General features: G+C 37.1%; 1 pseudogene; it reads left to right on the top strand.

Moving 5' to 3' along the window:
- The first annotated feature begins 3,422 nt into the window (after nt 1–3,422).
- On the top strand, nt 3,423–5,007 carry LOC103016063 (rab GTPase-activating protein 1-like; annotated as a pseudogene).
- Nucleotides 5,008–8,774: the final 3,767 nt, after the last annotated feature.

Here is an 8,774-nt window from a genome sequence, read left to right as displayed (position 1 = left end):
AAACCAATAAAAATTTTTTTAAAAATCAGTAGACTTTGAGTAAACCAGATTGCCCCCCATAATATGGGTGTTAACTGAAGGCCTGAATAGAACAAAAGACTGACCTCCCTCAAATAAGAAACAATTCTGCAGCAGACAGCTTTTGGACTTAAACTACAACATCTGCTCTTCCTTAGGTCTTCAGCCTGCCAGCCCTCCCTGCCGATTTTGGACTTGTCAGCTTCCATAATTGGGAGCCAATTCCTTCAAAGAAATCTATTTCTTTCACTCTTTATATACAGATCCCACTGGTTTTGTTTCTCTGGAGGACACTGACTAATATACTATTGCAATAAATGGTATTGTTTTAAAATTGCCATTTCCAATTGGTCATTACTAGCATCATAAATTACTTTTGAAAATTAAAAATAAAATGAAGTAGGGATGATAGTGTATTTTTTTCTTTCTATAAAGAATTCATGAAAGCTTATTTCAATATGGAAGGACACATCATAGTTTTGGGGAACACTGATACTCTGAGAGGAATGTGGTCTCTTTGGGGAACTCTTTTATGTTCTTTAATGTTTCAGACCTTCTCTGTGTAGAGAGGAAGAATTCACTACCATTTATTAATCTTATATACTGTTATGGGCTGAATTGTGCACCTCACCCCCCCCAACAAATTCATATGTTGAAGTCCTAATCCCCAGTACCTTAGAATGCCACTGTATTTGGAGAGGCATCTTTAAAGAGATGATTAAGTTAAATGAGGTCATTAGGGTGGGCCCTAAGCCAATTTGACTGGTAGCCCTGTAAGAAGAGGAAATTTGCAAACAGACAGACACAGAAGAGTGTGTGAAAATACAGGTAGAAGACTGCCATTCACAAGACAAATTACCACAAATTTAGTGGTTTGAAACAATACAAATTTGTTCTCTTACCGTTCTGGAGTTCAAAAGTTCGAAATCAATTTCACTGAGCTAACATCAAGGTATTGTCAGGGCTAGTTCTTTCTGGAGACTCTAAGAGGAGAATCTATTTCCTTGACTTTTTCAGCTTCTAGTGGCCTGCTGTATTTCTTTACTTGTGGGCCCTATCTCCATCTTCAAGGCATCATGCTACATTTTCTTCTTCCAGCATCACATCCTCTTCTTCTCTGACCTGAACTCCTTTGACTGTCTTATAAGGAGTGCTGTGATTGTATCAGCCCACCCGGCCAATCCAAAATTGTCCCCATCTCAAGGTTCTTAATCACATCTGCAAAATCCCTTTTGCCATGTAAAGTAAAATTCACAGGTTCTGGAGTATTAGGACATGGACATCTTGAGGAACTTCATTCAGCTTACATCATTATCCTTCATATATATCATATGTATAGATTTCAATTTTAGAAAATGCAGTGTTTTTACTATAAATGAGGCATTCTGTAAGCTGGCTGTACCTAATTTTTATCCTTTCATGATGATTATTGACATGGTATGTTGGTATACTTGGAAACTTATGTATGTCTTAATAGAACTTCATTATAATTATAAGGTCATCTAAATGTTTTATTACCAGGCAGATGAGAGAATGCGTGTGCGCAGTTAGCTTTCTTTTTGGGGGACATTTGTCTAATTTGTCATCTTGAAGCACATCTTGAAATACACTGTTGGATTCTCATTTAAATGGTTACTGTATGTGACCAGTGGTGCTAATCTGTTAAACTGCCCTCCCCTAGGGAAATCCCACTTGCTAACTGGCCCTTCTTTTGTTTGATACGGTTTCCTTTTTTTTTTCAGAACTGTTGGAAAAAATTCACAAATGGTTCATTCTTTCTGTTCACACTGAAACAGGAACTTACCTCTTCCTTATGAATGAATATACTTAATAGAAATATATATAGTATTATTATATTATAATATTAACACTTTATTATATAATAAGCATTTTCCTAGTTACTAGAATTAACCGAAGCTAAACATAATCTATTCTATTCACCTTTTTATATTACAACTATCATCTTTATACCTTGTATAAATTTTCCTTTGGGGCATCATTAGAAACTTACGGTCTTTTAAAAATTCAATGAGTTCTAATTTAACATGATTATTATAATTTTTTTATGATCAAATTGGCTCAACTTGGTTAAAAGGAACCCCCTTAAACTGGCCTGTCTGGCTTTTTTAGAGTTGCCTCTAATGGTCCCAAGAACATCCTGACTTTCTTGAAAAAAACAAAACAAAACAGGAATTTCTGGACGCTTCCTGATTTTTTTCCTGCTGAAGGGCATGACATTAACTATCCTCAAAAATCTTGGTTTCCTCTAGAAGAGAATGACATTAGAGATCAAACTATGGGCTCCAGAGGTATATTTATAAGCACTGGTGGTAAGCAAAAGTGCTGCTACTGTGGCTGCACTGGACTGCTTTCTGTGGTTCACAGTGGTAGTTTCAATTTAACACATTCTTTCGTACTTCACTTATTGCTGTATGGTTTCATCAATCACTAAGACTTTTCACATTAACACTTCTAAACAGAACAAAACAAAATAAAAGCCAGGAGTGGGATATCATTTTTCATCTCTCACACTGGCAAAGATTAAAAAGATTGATGATGCTCAGTGTTGGCCAGAGGGAAGGGAAACAAGACGTTCCCATAAACCGTTGGTGGTAGTGTAAACTGGTATAACACTCTTACAGAACAACTTGGTAACATCTATTGATGGTGAAACACCTGTTAACTTAGAAATTCCACTTTTAGAAATTTACCTTACACATAAACTCATATACAAGTATGTATGATTACTGCAACATTGCTTGAGGTAGTATATAACAGGAAACCATCTAAATGTCATCATGAGGGCTTCCCCGGTGGCACAGTGGTTAAGAATCTGCCTGCCAATGCAGGGGACATAGGTTCAAGCCCTGGTCCAGGAAGATCCCACATGCCACGGAACAACTAAGCTCGAGAGCCACAACTACTGAGCCCGCATGCCACAGCTACTGAAGCCCGTGCTCCACAAAAAGAGAAGCCACTGCAGTGAGAAGCCTGTGCACCCCAACAAAGAGTAGCCCCCGCTCACCCCAACTAGAGGAAGCCTGCGCGCAGCAACAAAGACCCAACACAGCCCAAAAAATAAATAAATAAACAAATAAATGTCATCATGGGGGGACTCGTTAAATAATTATGGTACAAGCCTACAATGAATGCTGTGAAACCATTAAAAAAATCCTGTGTGTGTGTGTGTGTGTGTGTGTACACAGATACATATTTACATACATAGATATACATATGTTTGCATTCTAATAGCAAATGCCTGGATATAGAAGAAACAATGGTTTTACCTTTGGAAATTTGAATAGGGGAAATTAGATAGAGGAAGACTTTTACTCCTCACTTTATAATCTTTTATACTAATATTAAACTTTTAAAAATACTGTCAATTAAATACTGTCAAATTAAAACAAGGAATAGAAAAGAAGGTTGTGATTACAGTGCAGCAACTTTCTAACAAAGAATTAGCTGCTGAAAGATGCTTTGGAATCTTATTAAGCCCAGGTTGAAACGTGAAGAACTGTGACATTTATTTACTGGATATGGAAGCCATGGGAAAGAGCTATGATGGGAGAGCTTATGTTATCACCGGCATGTGGAACACCAATGAACCAATATTTCTGGCACTTAATGAAGAAACTCCAAAAGATAAATGAGTGTCTATGACTGTGTCAATGGATATGGTAGTCATGGAGGTGATGGAGCCTATTTTCACCTGGAGACAGCAGTACATGTGTACCCTGCAAATAAGTGATTTTGGCAGTTTAGCAGAAAGACTTTCACGGAGACTTTCTTCATGAGGTTGAAACAGTCTGAGGGAAAAGGCCATACCAATGCTGGAAATGCAATAGATGAGGTGGCAAGTCTAGAGCAAGAGTCTGAGAAGGAGGAACGAATCACACTCCTACTAGCAGATGGGGTCCAGTGTCACCCTAGGAGGATGAAGCAGAAGAGAAGAGTGATAATGAACTCTCAAGTGGAACAGGTGATGTTCTAAGCATTGTCCTGAGAAGATCCTATATTCCTGGGGAGAATTGTTAGGAAGATGGCACAATAACCTTGGTGCACGACAGAAAGGGCTATCCACTGTGGTAAAGAGTGGTGTTCCTGAAGCATTGAGGGCAGAGGTATGGTAATTATTAGCAGGCTGCCATGACAACCAGGCAATGCTGGATAGATATCAATTTCTTATCACAATGGACTCAGCCCAGGAGAGTGTTATTACTAGAGATATATTCATCATACATTTCCTGCACATGATTACTTTAAAGATACCAGAGGAGATGGCCAGGAATCGCTCTACAAGATTTGCAAGGCCTACTCTGTCTATGACGAAGACACTGGGTACTGTCAAGGGCAGACTTTTCTTGCTGCTGTATCGCAGCTGCATTTGCCAGAGGAACAAGCATTCTGTGTTTTGGTGAAAATCATGAATGGCTATGATTTATGAGACTTCTGCAAAAACAGCTTTGAAGACCTTCACTGCAAATTGTGTCAGCTGGAAAGACTAATGCAAGAGCAGTTACCGGACCTGCACGACCATTTTTCTAATCTGAACCTGGAAGCTCATATGTACGCATCCCAGTGGTTTCTCACTCCTTTTACTGACAAGTTCCCACTCTGCATGGTCTTCTACATCATTGACTTACACTTTGTGAGGGTTTGAACATAACCTTTCACGTAGCCTTGGCTCTCCTAAAGACCTCAAAGGAAGATCTTCTGCAAGCTGATTTTGAAGGTACTTTACAGTTCTTCAGAGTTCAGCTTTCTAAAGTTATTCAGAGATACAAGGCAGAGGAAAATGCAAGAAGTTTAATGGAGCAGGCTTACAATATTAAGGTAACAACCAAGAAACTGAAGAAACATGAGAAGGAATATCTGAAAATGCAAGACAGTCATCTGCAGCAGGAAGACCCAATGGATAGATACAAGTTTGTATATTTGCAGATAACTTCACCTCTTGCTTTTATACTGGTAATCTTCATAAGCTGAGAGAAAGAAAGGGAAAAAGAAAAAGTAGCTATCAACTACTTTCAAAAATGAGAAAAAGGAAAATGACAAAGTACTGTTTTAGCTGTGCACAGTCACATCCTAATCTACTCTATGCTTTTCCTTCATGGTATATTATATTCTTCAAGACTCCAAAGCAATACAATGATTTAGTCAAAATATTTGGTTAAAAATACTAACCAGTTATATTTGTTCAACTCCATTGGTAACTGTGTAAAGTTGAGAGCACCCTAAATGTCCAATACTTAAATTTTAAAGCAACTTAAAATGTTCATTGCCTCATATCACACCTCATGATGTTTGCATGATGCATAATAGTTATAAAAGTCTGTAGTACTTGGAAACATTAAGCATTTACCAATTTGGAAAAGTTTTTAAACAATTTAAAGGACATTGCCAAACAAGCAAAGCAGGCCTGATGGACTAAAAAATGAATTAGAAAGAAAAAAACTGAAATGGTAGAAAGAATTTTTAACACATTCCTTTTGCTGTTACTTTTCTTGTATGTACTCTTCTTCATGTATTATGAAAGCAAGGCATATCATTACAGTAGAAAAGCAAAAAGAATATAAAGTATACCATAATTCTACCTATCCACAGGTAGTAGAATTTACAACTTGGTGCTGCTTCTTTCCTAAACACACACTCTTTCTCTTCCTCTGAACACAACCATCTTTTACCCTAGAGTCCTGTCACTCCTGTCACCGGAGCTTTAATGTTATTAGTTTCTAAGCTCCAAAGCCTCAGGGAGGAAAAGGAAGGCTGAAGAATCCAAAAAAGGGCACAGTATAAAGAGGTAAAATGACTGAAATGAAAATTTTTACTTCACAATTTTGCCTTAGGTTAATTCTAAGGCCTAAAAACTACCACGCAGCCACTCAGTAACTGTCAAATAAATAAACAAATGTGTCAACAAGCAAAATCGGTTTAATACATATCTATTTAATGTTCAATTTCTCATGAGGATGTCATTTCTATCTTCAGGATAAAAATTCAAAACAGTTTTCAGCTCTTGACATTGGATAATGTGGGCACATATTTATCTCCTGCCTGACACCTTTCCTTTCTGACAAGTTTCTACTCTGCTGCACCACCGTATCTGAACCGACCACTCTGAGGTGACTAGCACCTTATCACTTTACACTTTCCTCACTTCTTCTATACTGTGACAGACATTTAATATTTTGTTTAATCCTATGTACTCTAGTTATTGCTCATGTGAAGAACAGATATCTTATCACTGGGATTTGGTCTGAGGGCAGAAACTCCATCACAGTAATTGGCCCAAACATTAAGAGTCTAGAAAGGCCTTAAAAAAAAAAAAAAAGCCATCCCTCATCTACATCCCAGATCATCAAATGCTTTTCTGCATTCTCCTTAAAAACTTTGAATTTCTTAAAAAAGGTTTTATTGTATTCACATGTAAAACAGAGGATAAATAAAAGTACCCCAAAATTAAGCACCACTGCTTCATACTTCAAAGAATGTCCTCTAGATTTCCTATTGTTTGTAAAATGTATTTATGAAATAAACATTAAATACTCCAGTTACATGAACAATAACAACTATTTAAAAACTTCAATAATACTTGTGCCTAATGTACAATGTAGCAATGTTCATTATGAAGAGGTTTTAATACAGAGGAGAACATTCTTTTTTCCAGAAACTTTAAGAAAATGGATTCTTTTTCTTTTTTAATAAATTTTTGTTTATTTATTTATTTTTGGCTGCATTGGGTCTTCGTTGCTGCACGTGGGTTTTCTCTAGTTGTGGTGAGCGGGGGCTACTCTTCGTTGCAGTGCATGGGCTTCTCATCACAGTGGCTTCTGTTGTTGTGGAGCATGGGCTCTAGGCACACGGGCTTCAATAGTTGTGGCACGTGGGCTCAGTAGCTGTGGCTTGAGGGCTCTAGAGCGCAGGCTTAGTAGTTGTGGCACACGGGCTTAGTTGCTCCGCAGCATGTGGGATCTTCCCGGACCAGGGCTTGAACCTGTGTCCCCTGCATTGGCAGGCGGATTCTCAACCACTGTGCCACCAGGGAAGCCCCAAAAATGGATTCTTTTTTAAAGAACATCTAAGGTTTCTGAATGTTTGACTTTCAAACACCCAACACACATTTTAGGGGAAAAGCTTTCAGTATTTTTCCCTTGAGGATGATGTTACCTGGGAGTTCTTTATATATAGCCTTTATCATGTTGAGAAAGTTCCCTTCTAGTTCTAGTTTAATTAGTGTTTTATCATGAAGGAATGTTGGATTTTGTCAAATGCTTTTTCAACATCAATTGAGATGGTCATGTGCTTCCCCTCCTTCATTCTATTTATGTGGTGAATTACACTGACTGATTTTGTGTGTTGAACTACACTGGCATTTCTGGGATAAATCTCCCTTGGTCATGGTGTATAATCCTTTTAACATGCTGCTGAATTCTATTTGTTAGCATTGTATTGAGGAGTTTTGTATCTATCAATAGATTCACAAGAAAAACTGGTCTGTAGTTTTCTTTCGTTGTAGTGTCTTTTTGTCTGGCTTTGGTATTAGGATAATGTCAGCCTCATACAATGAGTTAAGAAGTATTCTTTCCTCTTCTATTTGTTGGAAGAATTTGAGAAGTAGTCATGTTAATTCTTTAAATGTTTGTAGAATTTACCGAATGGAGTCATCTGGTCCTAGGCTTTTCTGTGTTGGGATATTTTCTATTGCTAATCCAATCTTCTTACTTGTTATAGGTCTATTCAGATTTTCTATTTCTTCTTTAGTTTTGGTAGTTTGTGTATTTCTAGGAAGTTGTCCATTTCATCCAGGTTATCTAATTTATTGGCATACAGAGTTCATAGTATTCTCTTATAATGCTTTTTATTCCTGTAAGGTCAGTAGTAATGTTCCCTCTTTAATTTCTGATTTTAGTAATTTGAGTATTCTTTTCTTTTTTCTTAATCTTTAGGTTTCTCAATTTGTTGATTTTTTTTGAAAGAATCAATTTTTGGTTTCATTGATTCTCTCTATTGTTTTTCTGTTCTCTATTTCATTTATTTCTACTTTAATTCTTATTATTTCTTTCCTCTTTATGGCTTTGAACTCAATTGAATACAATATATTAAGGAATTAATTTTTCTCCCAAATGCCTAAAATGCAAGAATAATTAACAACCTCTGAGTCATCAGGCAAAGAGCAGCCTATTTGTTAGATTTACTGTTTAAATCCATGTTAAGAGCTCTCATATAATTCACAGTAGAATATTACTATGTCTTTACGAAGATGTTTAGAAAAGGGCAAAGGTCATGGGGGAGAACTACCATAGATTGAATGTTAAGGTTATCTTCTAGTTTATGAGACTTGTGCCCGGCTGAAAGAGAGCAATACCATAGACCTCTTGCATGTTTACAGGAAAAATTAAAATCAAGCTTCTCATTTTTAGATCATCATGTCATCATGAGACACATCAGAACTTAGGTCTGTTTCTGAAGAAGACAAGCATGACAAGAACCCTGTGATATCCCATGAACACTGACTTCTCCCCTGGAGAGAAGAACATTAGTATAATGTGGGTTTCACAACTCTCCCCAAAGATATGGCTCTTATGTCCTTAAGACTGGCTTTCTAAGGGTCTGTTCAGAATAATTGCCTTCTGCCACGTATGACAAACCCACAGCTAACATCATTCTCAACAGTGAAAAGCTGAAAGCATTTCATCTAATATCAGGAACAAGAAAAGGATGTCCACTCTCACCACTTTTATTCAACAAAGATT

Source organism: Balaenoptera acutorostrata, chromosome 16 (genome assembly GCF_949987535.1).
Source record: "Balaenoptera acutorostrata chromosome 16, mBalAcu1.1, whole genome shotgun sequence".
Lineage (NCBI taxonomy): Eukaryota > Metazoa > Chordata > Mammalia > Artiodactyla > Balaenopteridae > Balaenoptera > Balaenoptera acutorostrata.
The sequence above is the reverse complement of the archived record's forward strand: the minus strand, read 5'-3'. Positions and strand labels throughout refer to the sequence as shown.